Source organism: Capricornis sumatraensis, chromosome 5 (genome assembly GCF_032405125.1).
Source record: "Capricornis sumatraensis isolate serow.1 chromosome 5, serow.2, whole genome shotgun sequence".
Lineage (NCBI taxonomy): Eukaryota > Metazoa > Chordata > Mammalia > Artiodactyla > Bovidae > Capricornis > Capricornis sumatraensis.
The window spans coordinates 92,360,405-92,384,419 of NC_091073.1; positions in this window are offsets into that span (position 1 = coordinate 92,360,405).

Consider the following 24,015-nt stretch of genomic DNA (forward strand, 5'->3'; position numbering starts at 1 on the left):
TTGTTTATTTAAATTTCTGCAGAAAATAAAAAAGTGAAGTGAAGTGAAGTCATTCAGTTGTGTCCGACTCCTTGCAACCCTGTGGACTGTAGCCCACCAGGCTCCTCCGTCCATGGGATTCTCCAGGCAAGAACACTGGAGTGAGTTGCCATTTCCTTCTCCAGGGGATCTTCCCAACCCAGGGATCAAACCCAGGTCTCCCGCATTGCAGGCAGACGCTTTAACCTCTGAGCCACCAGGGGAAATAAAAGGTACTTAAAAAAAAAAAAGACAGCTAGTTTTGCATTACAGGGCGAACTAGAGGCTGCTGTTTTGTTTAGGAAAACACTTATACCAAAGCAAGGCCTCTTCTGGAAAGAAAGGGGTAATCTAGACTAACTGAACTGCTCCACTAAATAATAGGAATATGATTTTATTTGTGGACTGGGTGGCATCTTCAAAAGATATAATTTTGAGCTGGGGGAAGTAGACCGATTGAGGATTCTGGGGTTGGGGGAGGGCATGAGAGAATGGCGACATGAAAGAGCAAGTGCTCCTGAAAGAGGAACTTGCATGGGTCTCGAAGCTTGGGGATGAGTCTGACGAATGTTTGTGAAAGAAAAGATCAGAGGGATGGTAGCTCTTGGGAGCAGTGAGTCCTGATATGCAATTCAAAGTTATCTTTGTTGTTGTTCAGTTGCTAAGTCATGTTGACTCTTTTGCAACCCCACAGACTGTAGGCCTCCAGGCTCCTCTATCTATGGGGTTTCCCAGCCAAGAATACTGGATTTGGTTGCCATTTCCTTCACCAGGGAATCCTCCTGACCCAGGCATCAAACACATGTCTTCTCCATTGCAGGTGGATTCTTTTAAGCACTGAGCTACCAAAGTTATCTTTACGTTGTTAAGATTACTTGGAAGATTCAGTCCTGGCCATTCCCTACCATAGCCAACAATTTGCTCAAACCTGGGGGATGGCAGGCTTATCTTGGTGTGAAGCTGACTGGCCTCTGTCCATTGTGGTACAGAGGTGACCAGGTATGTCAGAAAAGCCCTCAGCAGCATCTGGAACAAGACGGGAGGAGAGATGTGCTCCATACGTGTACCCCAATGCCCTCACAAACAGTGTGGGACATGGGAGTGCATTTCCTACAGTCTCCCGGTATGGGGGCTGGATGCTAAATAAAACTGTGACAATGGAGTATAGAAAACATTGGAAAGCTATGGATACATTTAAGATAGATAATTTTTCTCTTAGGTTATACCAAAGTCCTTAACAGATTCCCAGTTTGAGAACTGTCTTTTAAAATAAACATAGCTCTAAAAATTGTGGAAAACATTCTCTACTACGATAAAGGTTTTTAAAATTTTAGAGTCAGAGATCTCTAATAAAAATGATAAAACATTGGATCTTTTCATCAGAAAAAATGCATCTATATATATACATATACTATTTTGTCTAAAATTTAAAATTTTTATTAAACAAACCCAGAAACCCTTATTTTCTCTCCTTAAAATTTAAAGTTTTATATGGCAATTTGTTTCTGTTGGTTACTTTTTTGATATTACAATGAGTACCTTTACCGACTCCTAGTTATACCTTTAATGATTGATTGTTTCATTTACTCTATTTTCAGAAACTTCTATTACTTCCATTAATGTTTTCTTGCATATCATCTTCCCTCACACTCTCTTAATATATTTTGATTGTGTTCCTCACACCCGTCTTTTGTGAGCTATGCTAGAAACTGCGTAAGAGGGTGAGGAGTAGAATCATTTTGTTCATTACTTCATCCCCAGCATCTTGCACAACAGCTGTTCTTGTCTGATACTCAAATCAATATGAAAATAATCATTTCATTCATTTCTTGTTAGCATTTACTAGTAAAACACATATTCCTAAGGATTCTGCCTAGGAACCATCATATTTTTTAAAGCACAGATAAATCTGATGCAAGTGGTCCACAGAAACATCACTCCTCTTCAAAGAGGAAAATCTATGAGAACAGGTCAAAAGTAAGGAACAATTCAGTTTGAGGGAGGGGGACCCACGACCAATGTATTTCTAAGGCCCTTACTGAAGCATTCTACAAGATGAGCAAATGAGGAGCCAAAAGTTCTCTCTTTCAATTCTTGGTTCTTATGGTGGCCCCAGGAGGCCCCAGCAATGGGCAGCAGGAGGAAGGATGCTGTGCCCATTATGCTGGCAGTGAGTCTTAGCAATTTGAACTCCCCTAAACTTTGGGTTTTTCCAGCAGTCCTCCCCATGCAAATTCTTTCTATTGGGATTTCCCCTGCCCACTGCTCCCTTTTCAGTGTGACAGACCTAAGAGAACACAAGGGAACTTATTAACAGTAAGTACCAAAGAATCCACCTGTAATGCTAGGAGATGCAGAAGACGTGGGTTTCATCCCTGGGTTGGGAAGATCCCCTAGAGGAGAGCATGGCAACCCACTCCAGTATTCTTGCCTGGAGAATCCCATGGACAAAGGAGCCTGGTGGGCCACAGTCCCTGGGGTCGCAAAGAGTCGGACACAGCTGGAGCAACTGAGCACACAGCATGCACTAAAGGATTACCCTGATGTGTGAGTACTAAAATTCGCATTGCATTTCTTCAGAATCTTACAAAAATCAGCATTCTTTTGGTTATATTTCACCCTGAAGAATGTGGGAGGGGGAGAAAACTATTACCAATATCATTTTGCGACCTACAGATAGGAAAATGGAGTTTGCCAAATAATAAACTCCACATGGGCAGGAAGATTCCCCCCCTAATTTTTTTACTGTGCTAAAATACATATAACATAAATATTTTCTCTTAAAACCATTTTAGGATACAGTTCAAAGGTATTAAATGCATTCATACTGTTGTGCAACCACCGTCCATCTCCAGGGCTCTTCTCACGCTGCCAAACTGAAACTCTGTATCCATGAAACAATAATTCTCCATTCTTCCTTGCCCCCAGCCCCTGACAATCGCCACCCTACTGTCTGTCTCTGAATCTGCCTACTCTAGGTGCGTCTTATAAGTGGAATCAGATAGTATCTGTCTTTTTGTGACTAGTTTATCTCACATAGCAAAAGGTTCTCAAGGTTTATCCATGTTGTAACATGTGTCAATTTCCTTCTTTTTTAAGGCTGAATGATATGCCACTGTATGTGTATACCATCAGCTTATCCATTCATCCACCAGTTGGTTCATGAACAGGAATTATTATCTGTTTTGTTCACTGCCATAACACTAGTACTTAGAAGAGTTTCTGGCTTCTATTAGGTCTTCAGCGATTATTTGTTAAATAAATGAGTAATGAACAGTTAAAAATGTGGTCTTGAGTATTCATAAAGCAGCATTATGTCCACTGAATTAGTTGTAAATATTGAAACAAGTCTACTTCTTGCTCAGTGGTGTCTTCTAATCTCTTCTGTTCCTCCACTTTATCCTTCTAATTCTTTCTTTTTATTATCTCTTCAATATCTATTTTATTAATTCCTCCTATCTTTTATTCTCCATTTCTCAGACAAAATCAATAAAGTACTGCTACATTACACAGCAATGTGAATAAAGGCAGGGTTGATGATCCAATAAATAGTATTGGTTGGCCAAAATTTTGTAACATTTTCTGTAACATTTTACAGAAAAAACTGAAATTTTTGGCCAACCTAATATTTGAGTACCAGGTCCCCTTACTAGCATTGCCTCCTAAGATCTTAATTTAGGACTGTATTTTCAGATCTTTAACATGCTGAGCATTACTCAAATGAAGTTCAGTTATAAGTGTTAGTAACTCAGTTGTGTCCAACTTGTTGTGACCCCCATGGACTGCAGCCTGTCAGACTCCTCTGTCCATGGAATTCTCCAGGCAAGAGTACTGGAAAGTGAAAATGAAAGGGAAGTCGCTCAGTTGTGTCCGACTCTTTGCGACTCCATGGACCATAACCTACCAGGCTCCTCTGTCCATGGGATTTTCCAGGCAAGAGTACTGGACTGGGGTGCCATTTCCTTCTCCAGGGGATCTTCCCAACCCAGGGATCAAATCCAGGACTTCTGCATTGCAGGTTGATTCTTTACTGTCTGAACCACCAGGGAAGTCTGTGTAAAGTATTTGCTAAAACTGCTTAACTCAAGCGATAGGAAATCTATTTTAAAGACAATATTTCCTAAAAGTAGTGATGAAGTTTAATGTCTACATTTATCCAAGTTAAAGTACCTTTGAAGAGCATTTTGCCACACTTATATATACCAAACACATATCTGAAAGAAATTGACTTCAATGTCAAGTCGAATGAGCTTGGGCACATTCAGAGTAGTTTGGAGGCAGAACAATTTGCAAGGCCTAGAGTTAAAAATAATTGAAGGCATATTATTCAATTTTTTTTGAAATTGCTTGCCGGCTAGAGTCTAGTGTATATTGTTTCAGGTCTAACTGGATTTTATAAACACCAAAAGATGGGAATTGGCAGTGTCAATAGTGACAGAACAATAGCTCTATTGAGCTCAACAGAATTCAATCTTGCAACAGAATTTCCTGTTTTCCTCCTTGTTTTTTATACCTTCAACATTACAACTTACAAAAAAAGAAAAGGAAAAGATAAAGCATTCCTTTCCTAGACTCAGAAATGTTGTGTCATGTCTCTTTTCTCTAAAAAACAAACCAAGAGCCCTTTGCCCTTCATCTTTTCAGATTCCTAGATTCCTTAAGTGAGGCCTGTCTCCACTGGAGCATAGCGAACACATATCTTCATGCGTTACATCAGCAATCATGCCCTGGTGGACTTGATACTGGTTGTGGCAGTTTGATAGGTTTAGAGTCGCTCCACTGTAATATCCCATCAGTGTTTTAAAACAACAGAACTGCATGAAATACAGAAGAGGTTCTCAAAGCATGGAACAGTAATAGCATGCAGATCAGACAGAAAATCATATGGTCAGTAGTTAATTGTGCTTGTAAACAGTTTAACATGCATGGGATCAGGCTGGATATCTGACATAAAGCCACCGGAGGGTCCCCAAGGCAATCTTCATGTCCCTGAAATAGTGCCCGCACATACTACCAATGTTCTTCTCTCCAACATAGCCTGAAATATCAACCAGCTTTTTTGGGTTATACAACTAGCTAGTTATTTTCTTTGAAACAATCCTGAAGTTTATCAAATGGTTCAAGGAGATGTTGAAACGTCCTCCATATATTAGCATGAACTATTATGTGAAATTATTAATAGCTCATATCACTTTGAACATATCACAGGTCCTAGGAAGGTGGAGAGACCTAAGATACTAATCTGAAATTCTGAGGACTTTTACTAAATTTTTTGTTAGTCATTTTTTTCTTGTTTCCTCTAGCTTGATAAATTTGTAAGTGAATGTTGGAAGGTATGAAAACTTCTGGGGACATCTTGCTTCTTTTAGTAAGCAGTTATGGTAAGGAAAATTCACCTTAATCCAGTCTGAAGTTGAAACTGAGCTTAGTTTGAAGCTGAGTTTAGCCTGCAGTGCAGGTCAGTTTATTTCTGGTTCATCATTACTATTAAAATAATAACTCGTTAGGAGTCAAAAGTGAAATTCAAATTGTTGATTAGGTCTCTGCTCCATAATGATCGCTGAATTCCATTTTTGTCTCTCAAGCTCTGGTCTGATTTCTGACCAGTCATCCTTCAGTTACAAATTTGCAAATACCTGAGAGTAAAGGCATCACAGAATGTTGTGTTGGTTTAGTTTCCTTCTCTTCTCTTCAGCCATCTGACTTTCAAGTACTTGCTGCCTTAGAATTTCTCCAGTATCTTCAAACAGATAATGGGTGATGTGTGTGTGTGTGTGTGCGTGTGCATGCATGTGTATTTTAATCTAGCTTTTCACTTTTCTAATTTTCTTCGAAAGTTGATTGGTCTGCAATAAGCTAGTCTGTCAGAGCCAAAGCAGGTCTTCAGGAATATTTGTAATTAACATAGCATACCAAGGGAGAAGCCATGGAAAAGGAAAGAGAGAATAAGCTTTCATATTTTTATGGACTCTTTCACTTCCAGGAGTTTCTTTCTACTCACTGACTTGCCATTTGCTCAGACTCCTCTTCATAGTCTCACACACTGTCCTGCCTCTGAGCACCATTTCTTCAGAAACAGTACCTTCATGGCTATAGTGAATTACACTTTGAAATCCTTTTGAAAATTGATTTTGAAAATTTTTCATTCATCCCTGTTGTGTGCCTTGGGCATTCTCACTGGAGAAAACTTCAAAGAAATAAGTATCATCCCCAAAATTTTTCATAGCAAAGGATAAGTGGTAGTTCTTCCATCACTTAGAAAAAAATCACAGGCCCATGGAATCAGTAAGGAACTTTGAAAATTCAGTCTAGTTTCTCATGAAGATGCCAACTTGCCTGAGGTATCACACTATTTGAAGAGAGGAACAGTAAGTGTCTTCTTCTTGTCCACAGCTCTTTCAGAAAGAGTCTATTGCTTGCAGTAAAGCAGTTACTTCATGGGAAGATTTAAGAGGATAATAACTCGTAGACTCTACATCTATAATGTCTTCTCTGGAGAGAAAAAAATCTTTTGTGATTGTTGCCTAACAATCTTGTCCCATACCCTAAACTTTCTGGTCTAGACTGTCCAAGGATGACTGTGATTTTAAAACTTACATGTTGCTGTGTAAGTTCAGTTCTCCATGAAACAGACATTTGCATGCAGAAAGCTTATTAAGAAAGCTTGCAAGGGAGTGTAAAAAGGCTGGGCAAAGGGGGTGAAACTACAACAAAGGCTCACTCAATCATGTGAGTACTCTGGAGCAGGATGCTGCCCTCACAGTGGTCCTGACCTAGGCAGGGAGGAAATCTACATGTTTCAATCAGTCAGATGATGCAGGCTGACCTCAGGGAAAGGGTGTGGCCTTGAGCAGAGTGGCTGTCTTTGGTGAAGGATATTTCCCAGAGAAGGACTCACTTGAGAGCCATTAAATGATAAATCTTTCAAGGCTCATTCCTGGAAGGGCAACTTGGGAAATACCATACAGCATCTACTATGGGTTCTTCATTAAACCAAAATCTAGAACAAGTAAAAGCTGAAAGGAAGTCATTAAAGATAAAATCCGAACAAACTAAAATGCATCTCTATTTGTCTCTCTGTTGTCTTTGAAATAAATAGCAGAGAACAATAGTCTGAAAGTGAAATAACCTAATGGTTTTATTCATAAATGTTTTATACTTGTTATCGAAGAGAAGCCATTAAGAAAGCTTGTAAACTTCACATTTATCTCTCTGGTGAAGGATCAGAGTTCAGGTAATTGCTTTCTAAAGGGTACTTTCACTGCTTTTGTGTGCCTTGTGCAGGTTTTACTGAGAGGCTTAATAAAATAATTGTACTGAAGTCAAAGCACCTAAAAAGCAGACATCATTCTCCAGTCATGCACATCATCATCTGAAGAGCAGAATAAATGAACAGTCACTGTATAGTCAAAAAGGAATTTTGTATTTGACCTTAGCAATGATGGCAAGTATCCATTAATATATTTAACAAAAGGAGTTAATGCTCTTCAGTACAAGAGCTATCATGTTAATAGTTTCATTGAATTAGTTTAAGAACATGAATAGAGTACATGATCTCTAAAACTGTCAAACTCCAAATTTTTTAAGAAATAATTTAAATGATCAACAAAGAAAACTTTTGTAATGAGTTATTTATAAACAATTTCAACTTCTTCTGTTTAAGTCAAATTAAATGTAAGCTTTTATTGCTATCTTGAAATTCTAAATCGTATATCCTCTTTATCCTGAAATGACTGCGTTCAGTTAGGTCTTTGCATGTGTGTAAGTATTCTTAGAAGTCAAGTTGTACAGGACATGAATTTGAGACCATTATGTTATTAGAGAGAATGGAGAAATATTCTTTTATATGAGAACATCAAATAAGAAATTAAGGAACAATTTGAAGGATGAAAAAAAATCTCTTATTAATATTCATCTGTGTTTCCTTTAAGAAGTCTGAGAATCCTGATTTTTTACACCCAGTCTAATTTAAAAACAAAAGCTAATGACTGGAGGACTATAAAACCATCTGATTTTCTTGTGTTCTCAAAGTCTAAGTCATGAAAGAAACCCACATAAAATTTGCAGAAATATGTGTATGATGTGACTCATGAAATTTCTCAAAAACATTTTTTCATTTCAATCCCAAAGAAGGGCAATGCCAAAGAATGTTTACCACACAATTGCACTCATTTTACATGCTAGCAAAGTAATGCTCAAAATCTTCCAAGCTAGGATTTAACAGTACGTGAACCAAGAACTTCCAGGTGTTCAAGCTGGATTTAGAAAAGGCAGAGGAACCAGAGATCAAATTACCAACGTCCGTTGGATCATGTAAAAAGCAACAGAGTTCCAGAAAAACATCTACTCTGTTTCATTGACTACGCTAAAGCCTTTGATTGTGTGGATCACAACAAACTGTGGAAAATTCTTAGAGATAGGAATGACAAACCAGCTAACCTGCCTCGTGTATAACCTGTATGCAGGTCAAGAAGCAACAATTAGAACTGGACATGGAACAGCAGACTGGTTCACAATTGAGAAAGGAGTACATCAAGGCTGTATACTGTCACCTTGCTTATTTAATTTATATGCAAAGTATATCATGTGGAATGCTGGGCTGGATGAAGCAAAAGCTGGAGTCAAGATTTCCAGGAGAACTATCAATATCAATAATCCCAGGTGTGCAGATGACATCACCCTTATGGCAGAAAGCGAAGAGGAACTAAGGAGCTTGATGAAGGTGAAAGAGGAGAATGAAAAACCTGGCTTAAAGCTCAACATTGAAAAACGAAGATCATGGTCCCATCACTTCATGACAAATAGATGGGGAAACAGTGAAAACAATGACAGATTTTATTTTCTTCGGCTCCAAAACCACTGCAGATGGTGAATGCAGCCATGAAATTAAAAGACGCTTGGTCCTTGGAAGAAAAGTTATGACCAACCTAGACAGTATATTAAAAAGCAGACACATTACTTTACCAACAAAGGTCCATATAGTCAAAGCTATGGTTTTTTTCAGTAGTCATGTTGGATGTGAGATTTGCACCATAAAGAAGGCTGAGCACCAAAGAATTGATGCTCGTGAACCATGGTATTAGAGAAGACTCTTGAGAGTCCCTTGGACTGCAAGGAGATCAAACCAGTCAATCCTAAAGGAAATCAATCCTGCATATTCATTGGAAGGACTGAATTTGAAACTGAAGCTCCAATACTTTGGCCACCTGAGGTGAAGAGCCTACTCATTGGAAAAGACGCTGATGATGGGAAAAGTGAAGGCAGGAGGAGAAGGGGATGGTACAGGACGAGGTGGATGGAGGGCATCACCGACTCAGTGGACATGAGTTTGAGCAAGCTCTGGGAGATGGTGAAGGACAGGGAAGCCTGGAGTGCTGCAGTCCATGGGGCCACAAAGAGTTAGACATAACAGAGCAATTCAACAACAACAACAAATACCTGATTTTAGATATCTTTCCCCAAACAAGCTCCCAAAGTTTTGCCTTTTAATCTGTCCAGATGTTCCCTCTATTGGAGGAAGTAATTGGAATGCGGTCATCTTTAAACATGATACTTGGAAGGGAGCCCAGTCACTGGGGTAATTTTTATGCACTTAGTATTCTGCTTATTATTTGATGCTTAGATATATTTTTGTTGTTGTTAACACTGAGCAATTTGGCAAATTATCTATTGGAGAGAACTGAGCAAATAATAGAACAAAGTGGTTACTTTTCAGTTAGAAAGCAAGGACTAAGAAGAGATTGGGAGGGAGGGTGGTGGGCGTTTAATGGAGGAGACCTGAGTATACATTGCCAGGAGATGTGAGGAACATACAAATCTACTTTGTGGATTTCTCAGTTTTCCCTGATGCCAATGCTGCTAGCAGGCCTTCTATTTTCTACTGTTCTCTCAAGTGATAACTTTCTCTGACTTACATTGTGGGGCCCTTGCACCTTCTTTAAATATGCTTTACCCTATTAACCACGAGAAATGTTAATATGCCTCCAGTTCCTTTCTCTTCTTAGTGCTAGAGATTTTTATTTATTCTTAACGCAGGAGCCTGATAGGCTGCAGTCCATGGGGTCGCTAAGGGTCGGACACGACCGAGGGTCTTCATTTTCACTTTCCACTTTCATGCATTGGAGAAGGAAATGGCAACCCACTCCAGTGTTCTTGCCTGGAGAATCCCAGGGACGGGGGAGCCTGGTGGGCTGCCATCTATGGGGTCGCACAGAGTCGGACACGGCTGAAGCGACTTAGCAGCAGCCGCAGCAGCAGCAAGCACTACCAAAGACCACAGGAAGAAATAAAACTTAAAATGTTGCCCCTTATTAAGCAAAGTGTTTGTTACTTATGCTTCAGTATCAGTGAAATAAGAAATAATATCAAGAGCCAAGAAGCAGCTTATTGTCTTCATTTCCAAGCTAAGTATGTATTCTTTCCTCATTCATTCTTAACATGGATCATTAGGGACAAACTGATAGGATCATACCTTGTTACTATTACCATTTTTGAAGTACAGTATTCTGTTGGAAAGTTCTCTGGTGATTCCAATAATTGTTCTTCTTATATTAAGATCCTCTGGTTCTAAATATTTAAAAACCCTGTATCAAAGCTCTTATAACTTTTGGTGAAGAAATAAAAAAACATTTTCTGACTAATCAGCCTCAGTGCTTAAATACAGATTTTTAAAGTAATAACGGCCATCATAATTGTATTTTTGAAATGAAATCCATAATAAGTATCTCAGTCGAGATACAGATGAATTTCTGCTGTGTCATGGTCTTCTTTTATGTGAGGGCTATTACTCTGTGAGCTGGTTATACGTAAACTATCTGAGCATTGATCTGACTTGCTAAATTTTATTTAAAATATTTTGTGTGTATCATGTATGGTGATGGAATTAAAACTCTGGGGGAAAAGGCTCTGTGTGTGTGTGTGCATCCACATTTGTGTATAAACTGGTAAACTGGTATACGTATGGGGAGGTACCTATCCATGTAAATACTGTAAGACAAGAATTTTTAATGAGCAAAATTTAGGAATTCGAATACTTATCTATAGACAGTATGTCAACATGAATTTCTAACAATTTTCCAAAGCCCATTACTGTCTGTTTAAATCCTAGAAACAGAAATGATTTGCTCATATAATACTGCTTCTTTTTAGGTTCTGGGGGTTTTGAGTATCTGAGGTTCTAAGAGCAACTCCACAGGCATACTAGAACTTTGAATGTTTTGAGATTTAATGTAAGCAATTCCTTGCTCTTTTGCCTACCTGGTAAATCATTTACTCCAGTAGGCAAATTTTTTCTTTTAAAAATTCTTCTATTGGAAAAAAAAAATTCCTCAAAATGGAGTTGAAATAGAAGCACTGTGTCCTTTCTCTGGACAAAATCCTACCAAAGTAGAAAAGAATGGTCGACTTTTTAACTAAAAACCCAGTGGGAAAACAGGAGGAAGGAATTTTTAATAAGAAAGATGTATCTAAAAATCCTTTCTGCTAAGCAGAAAGAAAACAACAAATTATTGGGTAGAGGTTAAATACTGGTATTAATGGAAGTATAGAAGCATACATTCTATTCTCAAAAGACCCTGAGGGCAAAATAACACTTGGTTCTGGAGCTGAATATCTGTACCTATTCATTCCCTGCCCCCCAGCTTTAGCAATAGAACAGTCCTACTGGGATCTGACAGTCCCGAGTCTGAGTTACAGACATTCCAACAGCACCTGAGTTTATTTCTTATACAGAATGGAAAGGAAAATAATTTTCAGAACCAAAATCATCTCCAGAGAGAAGTATTAAAGAGGGAGCCAAACCTATACCATAGCCAGATATTTCTTTTTGTGTCTCAAAGAAAACCTTAATCTATTTTCTTTGCCATCCTGTTAATTCATAGATTTGACATCACTCTGAATTTCATATTATGTATATTTACTTTCTGGCTTCCCTGGTGGCTCAGATGGTAAAAAATCTGCCTGTAATGCAAGAGAACTGGGATCGATCCCTCTGGAGAAGGGAATGGCTATCCACTCTAGTATTCTTGCCTAGGAAATTCCATGGACAGAGGAGCCTGGTGAGCTACAGTTCACCAGGGGGTGAGCTACAGTTCACCATGGGGTCCCAAAGAGTTGGACATGACTGAGCGAGTAACAATTTCACTTTTTTTCATGTTTTATACACACACACATATAGGGCTTCACTGGTAGCTCAGATGGTAAAGAATCCACCTGCAATGAGGGAAACCTGGATTTGGTCCCTGGGTTGGGAAGATCCCATGAAGAAGGGAACAGCTATCCACTCCAGTATTCTGGCCTGGAGAATTCCATGGACAAAGGAGCCTGGTAGGGTAGAGTTCATGGGATCACAGAGAGTTGGACATGACTGAGCAACTTTCACATATATCTATATATATGCATATATATTTGTACAGCATGCTATTTCCTTTGGTCTGTAGCGGCATCACTCTAATCCCTGCCTCATCTTTCTCTGTCCCACAGGGTTGCCAGGTGATGGGAGAGGCTGGCTTGGGAGTGGAGTTTGTCTCGAGCAGATGTCCCAGCGGGGAGAGTATCATCAGATCTCACGACCTTACCAGCAGTGATCACCAAGAGGACCACTTCATAAGCGTTACCTCCCCCTAAGTTCCATGGTAGAGTTGGTCACTGTGTCTTGCTTTAGACCATCAGCCAGTATCATGTTTGGTGTTCATTGTGCAAACCCTCCAAACTCTTCAAATAAGAGCTGCCTAATCCACAGATTCAACCAGGACACTTCTGAGCACCGACTTGTAAGTGCCATCCAAAGAGATTTTTAAAAGTAGTCATCGTTAGGACTGAAGTCTTAAACTTTGGAATGTGATGGAGACTTTATTGCCAGTATAACACAATTCTCAAGATTTCAACATTTATATCTGTCTAATACCCCCATTTTATGCAGTATTTTCATTCCTAATACATTAAGAAATAATCTATTAATATACAATGTAACTTGTGCAACTACCCATGCTATTAATAACAAGAAAGAAAAAAAATAGACTGAAGTGTTCCCAAAACTGAAGAGGAAACAAAAAGAAAAACAATAGGAAAATTCATTATCTTAGTTATTACAGCAAAATTATACTGGTTCGTGACTTATCAATCACAGATGAAAGATGTAAACAACACCAGAAATCATCCTTTCAGCAGAGACATCAGTCATAAATGAGGATTCATCATTGATATGCTTGTCCAAAGTGATAATTTAGAACTACTGCTACCAGCTCCGGCTGTATCCAGAATGATAATTATGAATTAAGTGGTGAGCAGATGCTTGGAAATAAAAGTTTGCACTGGGGTTCCAGGAGCCTAAGGACAAACCTAACAGTCCCTATAAACTACTAGTTTAAAGACGGAATTGTCAATACACAAGTTAACAATTTGCTAAGCATCAATGACCATGACATACAAATATGAATAATTTTAAGAAAAGAAACTGTCTCTGATACATAATCCTTTTTGCTTTTCTTTCTATGGCTCTGTGCCTACTCTGAATATCTTAGAGCAGCAACTCGAAATTTATTCACAAGAAAAAAAGAGAAACAGGCTAGTAAAAATTGTATTTATTAGCTCACAGCAAGAAATATGTGCTTAAAATGGGATTTATTCTTTCTGATTGCTATCGGAATGGACACTTAATTTTCTCCCTACAATGAAACAAAACTTTTAGAAGATTTATGACTGCTGTGAGAGCAGTTTCTCACATGCCAAGCTATGTTAGCAAAGTTGGGAATAAATCGTTGAAGAAATCTGGCTAGTAGTACACAGTTCATGCAAAATAGTACTTTGCTTCCTACCCACATGAAGCAACTGTAGGACAACTATCATTACTGAGTTCCCTGCAAGCTATAAAATGACATCCTTGAATCACAGACAATTAGTATTCTTCCTTTTTTCTTGGTGTTCAGGTGAGTCCTTTGTGCCTTCTCTTCTTCTGGTCCTCTCTCCATTGCGACTTCTCATTCTGATATCAGAAGGTTTGCTCAGCTACCCTCATGCCCTCAGCTTTCTCCCCTCCTCGTTTTTCCCTCTTTCACTGGTATTATGTGAAGCTTCATTTAAGGAAGCTGCTTTCTTAGAAGTCCCTGTAGATGACAATGGACATAACCACAGACTTGTCCTCCATTTTTCCAGACTGTTGTCATACCATGTGCCAAATGGCATTGTTCATTCCTAATGAAAACAGAGACTGATATGCTTTTTACAAATAGGCTTAGATTTCTACTCTTTTTTGCCTCAATATATATTGAAATTTTTATCCAAACAAATTGAAAAACATCTGGCTAACAATTATATCATTTCAAAGTTCTGGGTTGAACGGTTACCTTTTCTATTTTCTGGCTTCTAACAAATATTTCACCACTGGGTGAGAAGAGAAATTCCTGGCCAATAAATACATGATGAGTCTCTTTTATATTTAAAAAAAAAAAAAAAAAAACCCTCAGCCAACTGGGTAAGATCTCGTTATGACATAAGAAAACAGGTAACAATAACCATTATTTTTCAATAGCTTATATTATGTGCCTGAAACTGCATTTGCTATTTAACACACACTGCTCTTCACTGTGCTATCCCTGTTCCAGCAACGAACACATTCAGTCTCTGAGAAGCCACAATCCCTAGTCAGGTTCTACCAGCCAACTCAGCCTCTCATAGCCTCAAATATCCATTCCATTTTTATTTGCTCCTCATGACTTAATGATATATCAGACTAATTTGAGACATGATTTTACTCCTAGAGAATGTAATCTACTATACAGAGACATGTTTTATAACACACTGTGACTATATTTTGATTTCTTTCCTATAATTCTTACTAATAAATGGCTCTGGATCTGAGATTCTTAAACCATGAGACTGGAATCTGCACTCTTCCTTTGTGCTGCCTGAACCTCTCTCTCTCTCTTTGTAAAGCTTACACCTTTCAAGGAGGACCACCCTGTCAGCTTAGAACCAGGTTCTTGCCAAAAACTTTTTGCTAACTCATGTTCTGTTTAATCCAAGGGGCAGGGAGACAGAGATTTTTCCTTAGTCATCACAGTAGCAATTCTGAAGGGGAGGAGAATGCTGTGGAGGGAAAAGCTTGCCCTTTGGAAGGAAGATGGTACATGTTTCGCTCCTTGAATTCAACTTGTCACGGGGTAGTCAGGTAACGATGAAATCAAGTTAATTATCTCTTTCTATAAAAAAGTGCTCTGACCGTACTAGTTAAACATTAGGACTCGCAGGAATCAATTTTTTAAAAAGCCTTCCCTAAAAGTTATGGGCTTCTCTGGTGCTCAGCTGGTAAAGAATCTGCCTGAGATGAGAGAGACCTTCCCTAAAAGTTATTGCAGAGGGGGAAAAGATATAGAAATAATTCAGGAGTAAAGTTGTATTAACAGACACATGGCCCTTGCACCCACATGATGTGTGGATCGATTGAAGGAAAGGTTTTGTTGTCGATTTGATTCTTCATCCTCATTGTCTACAAGGCACAGAGTTGGTGCTGAGTTAGAGTCAATCAAGAGAGGCATGAAAGTGTTGTTTTCCCAAGTATAACCCCAAACACCTGGGCAGCACATAACTTGTTGTATTATTATCATCTTAGCATTTCCAGGGTCCAGCACAGAACCTAAGTAGTTGTTCAATTTGTGTTTGTTGAACTGAAACAGAGTGAAAATCAAATGAGATAATTATAGTAAATGCTTCTCTAATAAGAAATTTTATATATGGTAATAATATAAAGACTGAACTGAACTGAATATATTATTGATATAATACTAAATACATGATTATTTTTTATAACAAATGCATTTAATTTTAATAAAAGAAATATGCCCTATTTTTATCCCCCATTTTATAGATGGGAAAACTGAGGCAAGGAGAGTTTAATGAATTTTCCCAAAGTCACATATCCAATAATGGGCTCACCTGGGATTTGAACCCAAGTTCTCTTGCCCCAGAGTCCATGTTCCTAACCATTTAGCAATACCTACCCCCTTATAAAGTCTCATAAAAGAATTCAGGTCCTATGTATTTGTTCATGCATGCAATTGTTATTTTCCTTATTGTGCCGTGAGCTCTTGAACTCTTCTGAACTCTTCTAGGAAGGGCCCTGGGGATACTCACCGGGATCAGCAGACCCTTGAACATACTAGTCTGTTTTGAGTTGAATAAATACATCAAACCTAAATCCTCATCTCAGAGGAAAGGACAACCAAATGGGACTTCAGAGTGATGATGCATGGGTCCTGAATTCTCTTTCATTCAGATATCTCATGACTAAACTCCCCTAAGAAAGGAAAAGTGGGGAAGTGACCAACCAGAACCTAGACCAAACCAAGGAACCCTGGGCTCTTTAGGAAAAACCTGAAGCACACCGAAGGAAAGCACAGTTTTCCCAGAGTCAGGTTAACCTGGCAACACTCCAAGCAATTTGGTTGAGATAAGAACAGCAGCAGCTTAGCAATGTCTGCCAAGTGGCAACATAGAGGGAAAATCTTTTCCTATTGGATCTTTCAGCATCTTCTGTGAGCAGATTGATTAACAGTCTATCAGATTAGTCAGCAGGCACCTGTGGAATAACATATGGAATGGGAAGGTGTTAGTGTGTGAAGCAGGGAATTTAAATGGCACAAGAATAATGGCCTTTAGATACCAGGGGGCCTGCAGGGCTCAGAAGACCTCTGGTGGCAGGGAGCCTGAAGAAACACCTTGTCCAGTATTTGTACTTGTATGTGTGGGTTATAAAGATGTATTTTGGTAATACACATAATGCATAAAATATTTTACTAAGTGTAGGAAGACCTGACCTTTCTTCAAATGGTGTAACATTGAACAAGTGGCTACATTCTTTGGGTCTCGGTTTCCTCACCTATAAAATAGGAGGGACTGGACTAGATGATTCCTGTGGCTCCTTCCAGCTCTAACATATGGAGAATCTACTGCGAGTCATTAGGGCCAAAATCAGCTTTAATCACTCAGGGTTCAGGAAAAGAAAACAACAACAAAATAAGAAAAAAGGAAGGGAGAAACAGAGGAAAGAAAGGAAGGAAGAAGGAAAGAAGGACGGACTTCACTGGTGGTTCACTGGTTAAGAATCCGCCTTCCAATGCAGGGAAGGTGGGTTTGATCCCTGGTTGAGAAACAGATCCAACATGCTACAATGAGAGAACTCACGCACTGCAGCTAGAGAAGCCCAAGTGCCGCGACGAAGATCCAGTGTAGCCAAAATTTTTATTTTATTTTTTTTCTATTTAAAATTTTTATTTTTACTTTATTTTGCTTTACAATACTGTATTGGTTTTGCCATACATTGACATGAATCCTCCACGGGGGCACATGAGTTCCCAATCCCGAACCCCCCTCCCACCTCCCACCCCACATCATCTCTCTGGATCCTCCCCGTGCACCAGCCCCAAGCATCCTGTATCCTGTATCGAACATAGACCGGCGATTCGTTTCTTACCTGATAGTATACATGTTTCAGAGCCATTCTCCCAAATCATCCCACCCTTTCCCTCTCCCACAGAGTCCAAAATTCTGCTCTATACATCTGTGTCTCTTTTGCTGTCTCGCATACAGTGTTATCATTACCATCTTTCTAAATTCCAAATATGTGTTAGTATACTGTGTTGGTGTTTTTCTTTCTGGCTTACTTCACTCTGTGTAATAGGCTCCAGTTTCATCCACCTCATTAGAACTGATTCAAATGTATTCCTTTTAGTGGCTGAGTAATACTCCATTGTGTATATGTACCACAGCTTTCTTATCCATTCATCTGCTGATGTACATCTAGGTTGCTTCCATATCCTGGCTATTGTAAACAGTGCTGCAATGAACACTGGGGTACGTGTGTTTCTTTCAATTCTGGTTTCCTCGGTGTGTATGCCCAGCACTGGAATTGAAAGAAAGAATTGGTCAAGAACTTGTGCCACCTGAGAAGGTAGAAGGCCCAACCCAGCCCTCCCACTGTACTGTCTGCTGCTCACTTTGCCCTTGATGAAGCTTCCTGTTTTACCATCTTTAAAAGCTACCCAGAACCAAGGTACCTTAAGTAAATAAAAACGTAAAATTAAATTATAAGTAATGAAAATCTTCTGAAAGGAAGAATTGAAAAAAGGATGTAAATGGTTACACTCATTTTAGAAGTCTCTTCAACTATTAAAAATAAACACTACAAAACCAGAAATAATTAGAATTATACAATATTCCATCACACTGAGGTTGATCACTGTATCAAATATGCAAACACAGTAAAAATTTTCTTCTGATCTCTCTAAGGGTCCAGAGACTTGAATTTCTAAATTCAGGTCCATCATTTCCTCCAAGAAACTGATAAATCTGACATGAAAATAAGTTACCTACAGAGAAGACGTCTACAATCATAGCCTATTTATTTACAAATGTATACTGTTCTTACACCATATGGTTTGAACAAAGACATCAAAAAGTGAAAACAACAGCAGGTCTAGGGCAGAGCAGCCACAGAGACAGCTCAGTTTCCAGGTCTGGGATGTTCTCAGAGACACATCCACTCCCAATCTGTTCAATCACAGACACCTCTGTTTTAAAAACATATCCACACATCTGTACTTTCCTCTCCCCTATGGATGAATTAAATTCACGTTTTACCCACCAGATCCAAAAGCGAAAACGATCCCCCCAGTTCTAGTGGGTCCTTCCTTTCAAGAATACTGTTTTATTTGGCTATTCCCTCCCTCCCTCCAACACTTTGGTCACCTGAGGTGAAGAACCGACTCATTAGAAAAGACTCTGAGGCTGGGAAAGATTGAAGGCAGGAGGAGAAAGGGACAACAGAGGATGAGATGGTTGGATGGCATCACCGACTTGATGGACATGAGTTTGAGCAAACTCCGGGAGTTGGTGATGGACAGGGAGGCCTGGTGTGCTGCAGTCCATGGGGTCACAAAGAGTCGGACACGACTGAGCGACTGAACTGAACTGAACTGATACTATTTGAGAAGAACAGGTGGCAAGGGCCCACCAGACTTAATGACGGGAATAAGAGGCATGTGTGTCTTCAGGCACATCCTGTCACACATTTCTGATGCCTCTGCTCTTCCTTGTCTGAGTGACCTGATTGCTGCCTCTCTGTTCCTTCCCTCTGCCCCTCCCCATGTTGTTCAAACCTCACTGGTTAGCTCTCCTCTGGCTCTGCACCCCTCTCTGCTGCAGGGAGGATGTGGCTTGGAAGAGCTTCTTGGCAGTTCAGTCCAGCAGACTTCTAGGTATTAACACTGGAGCACAGAGGTTTCATCAGAGAACCTCCAAATGTCAATATCTTGCAACATATCCTCCTGTTTATCCACTGATCCCCCTCCCCATTTTATCTTTTCTCCTTCCTCTCTGTCCCACTCTGGGTCCCAAGGGCTATGTGCCCAGTCTCCCTAAACAACTGCAGCGTGGTGGGAGGCACCAGGGGGATGTTGGTGAGCAGAAGACAGAGGTCAGTGTCTCCCCTCTCCCACAACTCTCTCTCTACTCAGCAAAAGGCTCTAGCAGCATCTAGAACTCTCCACACTTCACCTTCTGCTGAGAGGGCTTTGCCCAACTATTAGATTTCTCACTGGCCTCTATTTCCCTCCCTGTACCTTCAGCCTTGGGGATATGATGGCTTCCTACCAATGCTGGTTGCTAGGAGACTCATCCCTCCCTCAGCTGTTCACTTACAAACTGTAAGCAGTTCCTCCATTAATGTCTCTTCGTCTGAATCATCGAGAATCTGCTTTCCTGCCAGGACAGTATCCACGGGTGTTTTCTTTGGAACACTTGTCTTTCTCCAGTGAAGAATTCTGTAATATTTATCCAGGGGATAGAGGAAGTATATACCTGACTCTGAATGCTCACACAGTAAGGAACATTAGGGTAGGCATTCAACTTTCCATATCATCTTTATCGCCTCTTTATCATGTATCGTTTTATTACAGTTGCTCTCCCTTATCTGCTGTTATCCCTGGTGTTTTTGAAATTTACTCTCTTCAATGGAAATTTCCGGTTTCTTGGTGGGCTGGGCTATGGGGGATGGAAGAAAGAATCATTAGGTCTGACCATCTCTCAGACATTTTTTGACGAGTTCTTGTTTTTTCTAACCCCTAGTTTCATTCAAGCCTTATGTAGAAATAGGTGCCTTTAAGTTCTGAATTTTTCCCAAGTTCTGTGCTATGAATTGATCTTCTTACCAATATATACATGCCATGCTATAAATTTCCTTTTAAAAACTTTTTCTGCATCCCCAAATTTTGATAAGCTATATGTTTATTTTCCTTTAGTTCAAAACATTTTAAAATTTTTCTTGAGATTTCTTCTTTGATGCATGTGTTGCATAGAAGTGTGTTGTTTGGGCTCTTCCCTGGTGGTCCAGTGGTGAAAACTCTACACTTCCCATGCAGATTGTGTGGGTCTGATGCCTGGTCAGGGAACTAATTGCCCAAGTGATGCATAGCAGAAGTGTGTTGCTTAATCACCAAGTTGGTTGGGAATTTCCGACTATTTTCTGTTCCTGATGTCTTGTTTAACTCCATTGCAATCTGTATGATTTCTTTTAGATGTGTTAAGATGTGTTTTATGGCCCAGAATGCAGTATGTCCTGGTGAATGTTCCATGCAAGCTGGAGAAGAATGTGTACTCTGCTGTTGTTGGACAAAGTGCTCTATCGAGGTCCATTAATCCAGTGGTGAATGGTACTTTCAAGTTCAGCTGTGCCCTAACTGATGTTCTGCTTGATGGATTGCTGAAGACTCCAAGTATAACAATGGGTTAATCTATTTCTCCTTACACTTCGATCAGTTTTTACCTCCTGTATTTTGAGGTTGTGTTGTTCCATCCATTTACAATATAGATTGTCATGTCTTCTGGGGGCAGAGGGGGAAAAAACAAAAAGGTCAAATAGGGACTTTTTATGAAATTTATGAAGTGTTTTGTGTTATAAAACCTCTCCTTCATGTCCTCCAAAAATCTTCCAAACAACACAAAACTTGTTATACTCACTTATGATTTCTGCCTTGGGGAGGCTCTAAGGGAAAAGGGCTGAATTCCATTATGAGGTAAGGGCACACATGGAGACAAAGAGTATTTGGGTTCTGTTGCTCTTTATTTTCCTTCCTTTATTTCTTTTTGTTCCCTTTCTTCCATTCAACAGATATACACTATATATTCAGGTATTATACCAGCTGCTATGGATTATAAATATGTGCTTTCAATATATTAACAATAGAGTTGGAGATACTGAGATAGCACTGATATTATGGAAAATTTTGAAGAAAGTGTGTGAAGTGTACAGCAGAGAAACAGAGAGAGTGCTTGGTGTAGAAATGAACAAACCAGTCTGTGGGCTTCCCTGATGGCTCAGTAGTAAAGAGACCATCTGCAATGCAGGAGAAACAGTTTTGATCCCTGGGTCAGAAAGATCCCCTGGAGAAGGAGATGGCAACCCATTTCAGTATTCTTGTCTGGGAAAGCACGTAGACAGAGGAGCAGAGTTCCAAAGAATAGCAAGGAGAGATAAGAAAGCCTTCCTCAGCGATCAGTGCAAAGAAATAGAGAAAAACAATAGAATGGGAAAGACTAGAGATCTCTTCAAGAAAATTAGAGATACTAAGGGAATATTTCAGGCAAAGATGGACACAGTAAAGGACAGAAATTTTATGGATCTAACAGAAGCAAAAGATATTAAGTAGAGGTGGTAAGAATACAGAGAAGAACTATATGAAAAAGATCTTAATGACCTAGATAACCATGATGGTGTGTACACTCACCTAGAGCCAGACATCCTGGAATACCGAGGTCAAGTGGGCTTTAGAAAGTATCACTATGAACAAAGCTAGTGGAGGTGATGGAATTTCAGCTGAACTAATTCAAATCCTAAATGATGATGCTGTGAAAGTGCTGCACTCAATATGCAGCAAATTTGGAAAACTCAGCAGTGGACACAGGTTTGGAAAAGGTCAGTTTTCATTCCAATCCCAAAGAAAGACAATGCCAAAGAATGTTCAAACTACCACACAATTGTACTCATCTCACATGCTAGCAAATTAATGTTCAAAATTCTCCAAGCTAGATTTCAATAGTAGAACTGAGATTTCAGCACAAGTAGAAGAGAGAACTTCTAGATGTTCAAGCTGGATTTCAAAAAGGCAGAGGAACCAAAGATCAAATTGCCAATATCCGTTGGATTATAGAAAAATCAACAGATTTCCAGAAAAACATCTGCTTCATTGAGTATGCTAAAGTCTTAGATGGTGTGAATCACAACAAACTGTAGAAAATTCTTAAAGAGATGGGAATCCCAGACCATGTTACCTGCCTCCTGAGAAACCTGTATTCAGGTCAAGAAGCAATAGTTAGAACTGGACATCTAACGGACTGGTTCCAAACTGGAAAAGGAGTATGTCAAGGCTGTATATTGTCACCTTGCTTATTTAACTTATATGCAGAGTACATCATGTGAAATGTTAGACTGGATGAAGCACAAGCTGGAATAAAGATTTCTGGGAGAAATATCAATAACCTCAGATATGCAGATGACACCACCCTTATGGTAAAAAGCAAAGAGGAATTAAAGAGCCTCTTGATGGTGAAAGAGGAGAGTGAAAAAGCTGTCTTAAAACTCAACATTCAAAAAATGAAGATTATGGCATCCAGTCCCATCACTTCCTGGCAAATAGATGGGAAAACAACTGAAACAGTGATTTGGGGAGCTCCAAAATCACTGCATATGGTGACTGCAACCATGAAATTAAAAGATGCTTGCTCCTTGAAGGAAAAGCTATGACCAACCAAGGCAGCATATTACAAAGCAGAGACATTACTTTACTGACAAAGGTCCATCTAGTCAAAGCAATGGTCTTTCCAGTAGTCATGTATGGATGTGAGAGTTGGACTATAAAGAAGGCTGAGCACCAAGAAATTGATCCTTTTGAACTGTGGTGTTGGAGAAAACTCTTGAGAGCCCTTTGAACTGCAAGGAGATCAAGCAAGTCCATCCTAAAGGAAATCAGTCCTGAATGTTCATTGGAAGGACTGATGTTGAAGCTGAAACTCCAATCCTTTGGCCACCTTAGGTGAAGAACTTACTCATGGGAAAGAGTGAAGGCATGAGGAGAAGGAGACAGCAGAGGATGAGATGGTTGGATGGCATCACCGAATCAATAGACATGATTTTGAGCATGGCCCAGGAGATAATGAAGGACATGGAAGCCTGGAATGCTGCAGTCCATGGGGTTGCAGAGTCAGACATGACTGAGCAACTGAACAACAGACAGTCTCCATCCACAAAGGGCCCACATTCTAGACAAGGGAGGGTAGAACCTAAGCAATACCAGGAGAACTAAGTAGAAGATAATGTTCTGGACCACACAGAAGTTAAGTGCAGGGCCAGTAAACCTGAAGCTGGGTGACACATTTCCAGGTACCCATTTGGTATTGGTGCAAGGAAGCATACAAGTGGGAAATTGTGCAAGGTGAGCCTAAGGGCAGACTGGGGGAACTAGTGTGTTTTGAACATCATTCTGAGCACTGTGGAGAGATCCTCAAGAATTTTAGGATGAGAGGTGGGATAGAAACAGATTTAGATTACTAAAAGACCACTTGGCAGCACCGTAGTGTATAATGAAGTGGGGCGAGGTGGAGGCACGGAGACCAGAAGAGACACATCTGCGGTCCAGTCCTCATAACAACGGCTGTCCGTGATGGTGAGGCGCGAACAATGGCAGCGGGTCCAGGGATGAAGGAGACAGTAGGGCAGGGCGGATGTGGTGGTGGGTGGTTAAAATCTAGCCTGCACTCTCCGCAACTAGATAAAAGCCCATGCAGCAATGAAGACCCAGCAAAGCCAAAAGGAAATAAATAAATAGATAAAATTAACTTGTAAAACTTCTATGATAAGCCATCAGTTCAGTTTAGTTCAGTCGCTCAGTCGTGTCCGACTCTTTGCGACCCCATGAATCACAGCACGCCGGGCCTCCCTGTCCATCACCA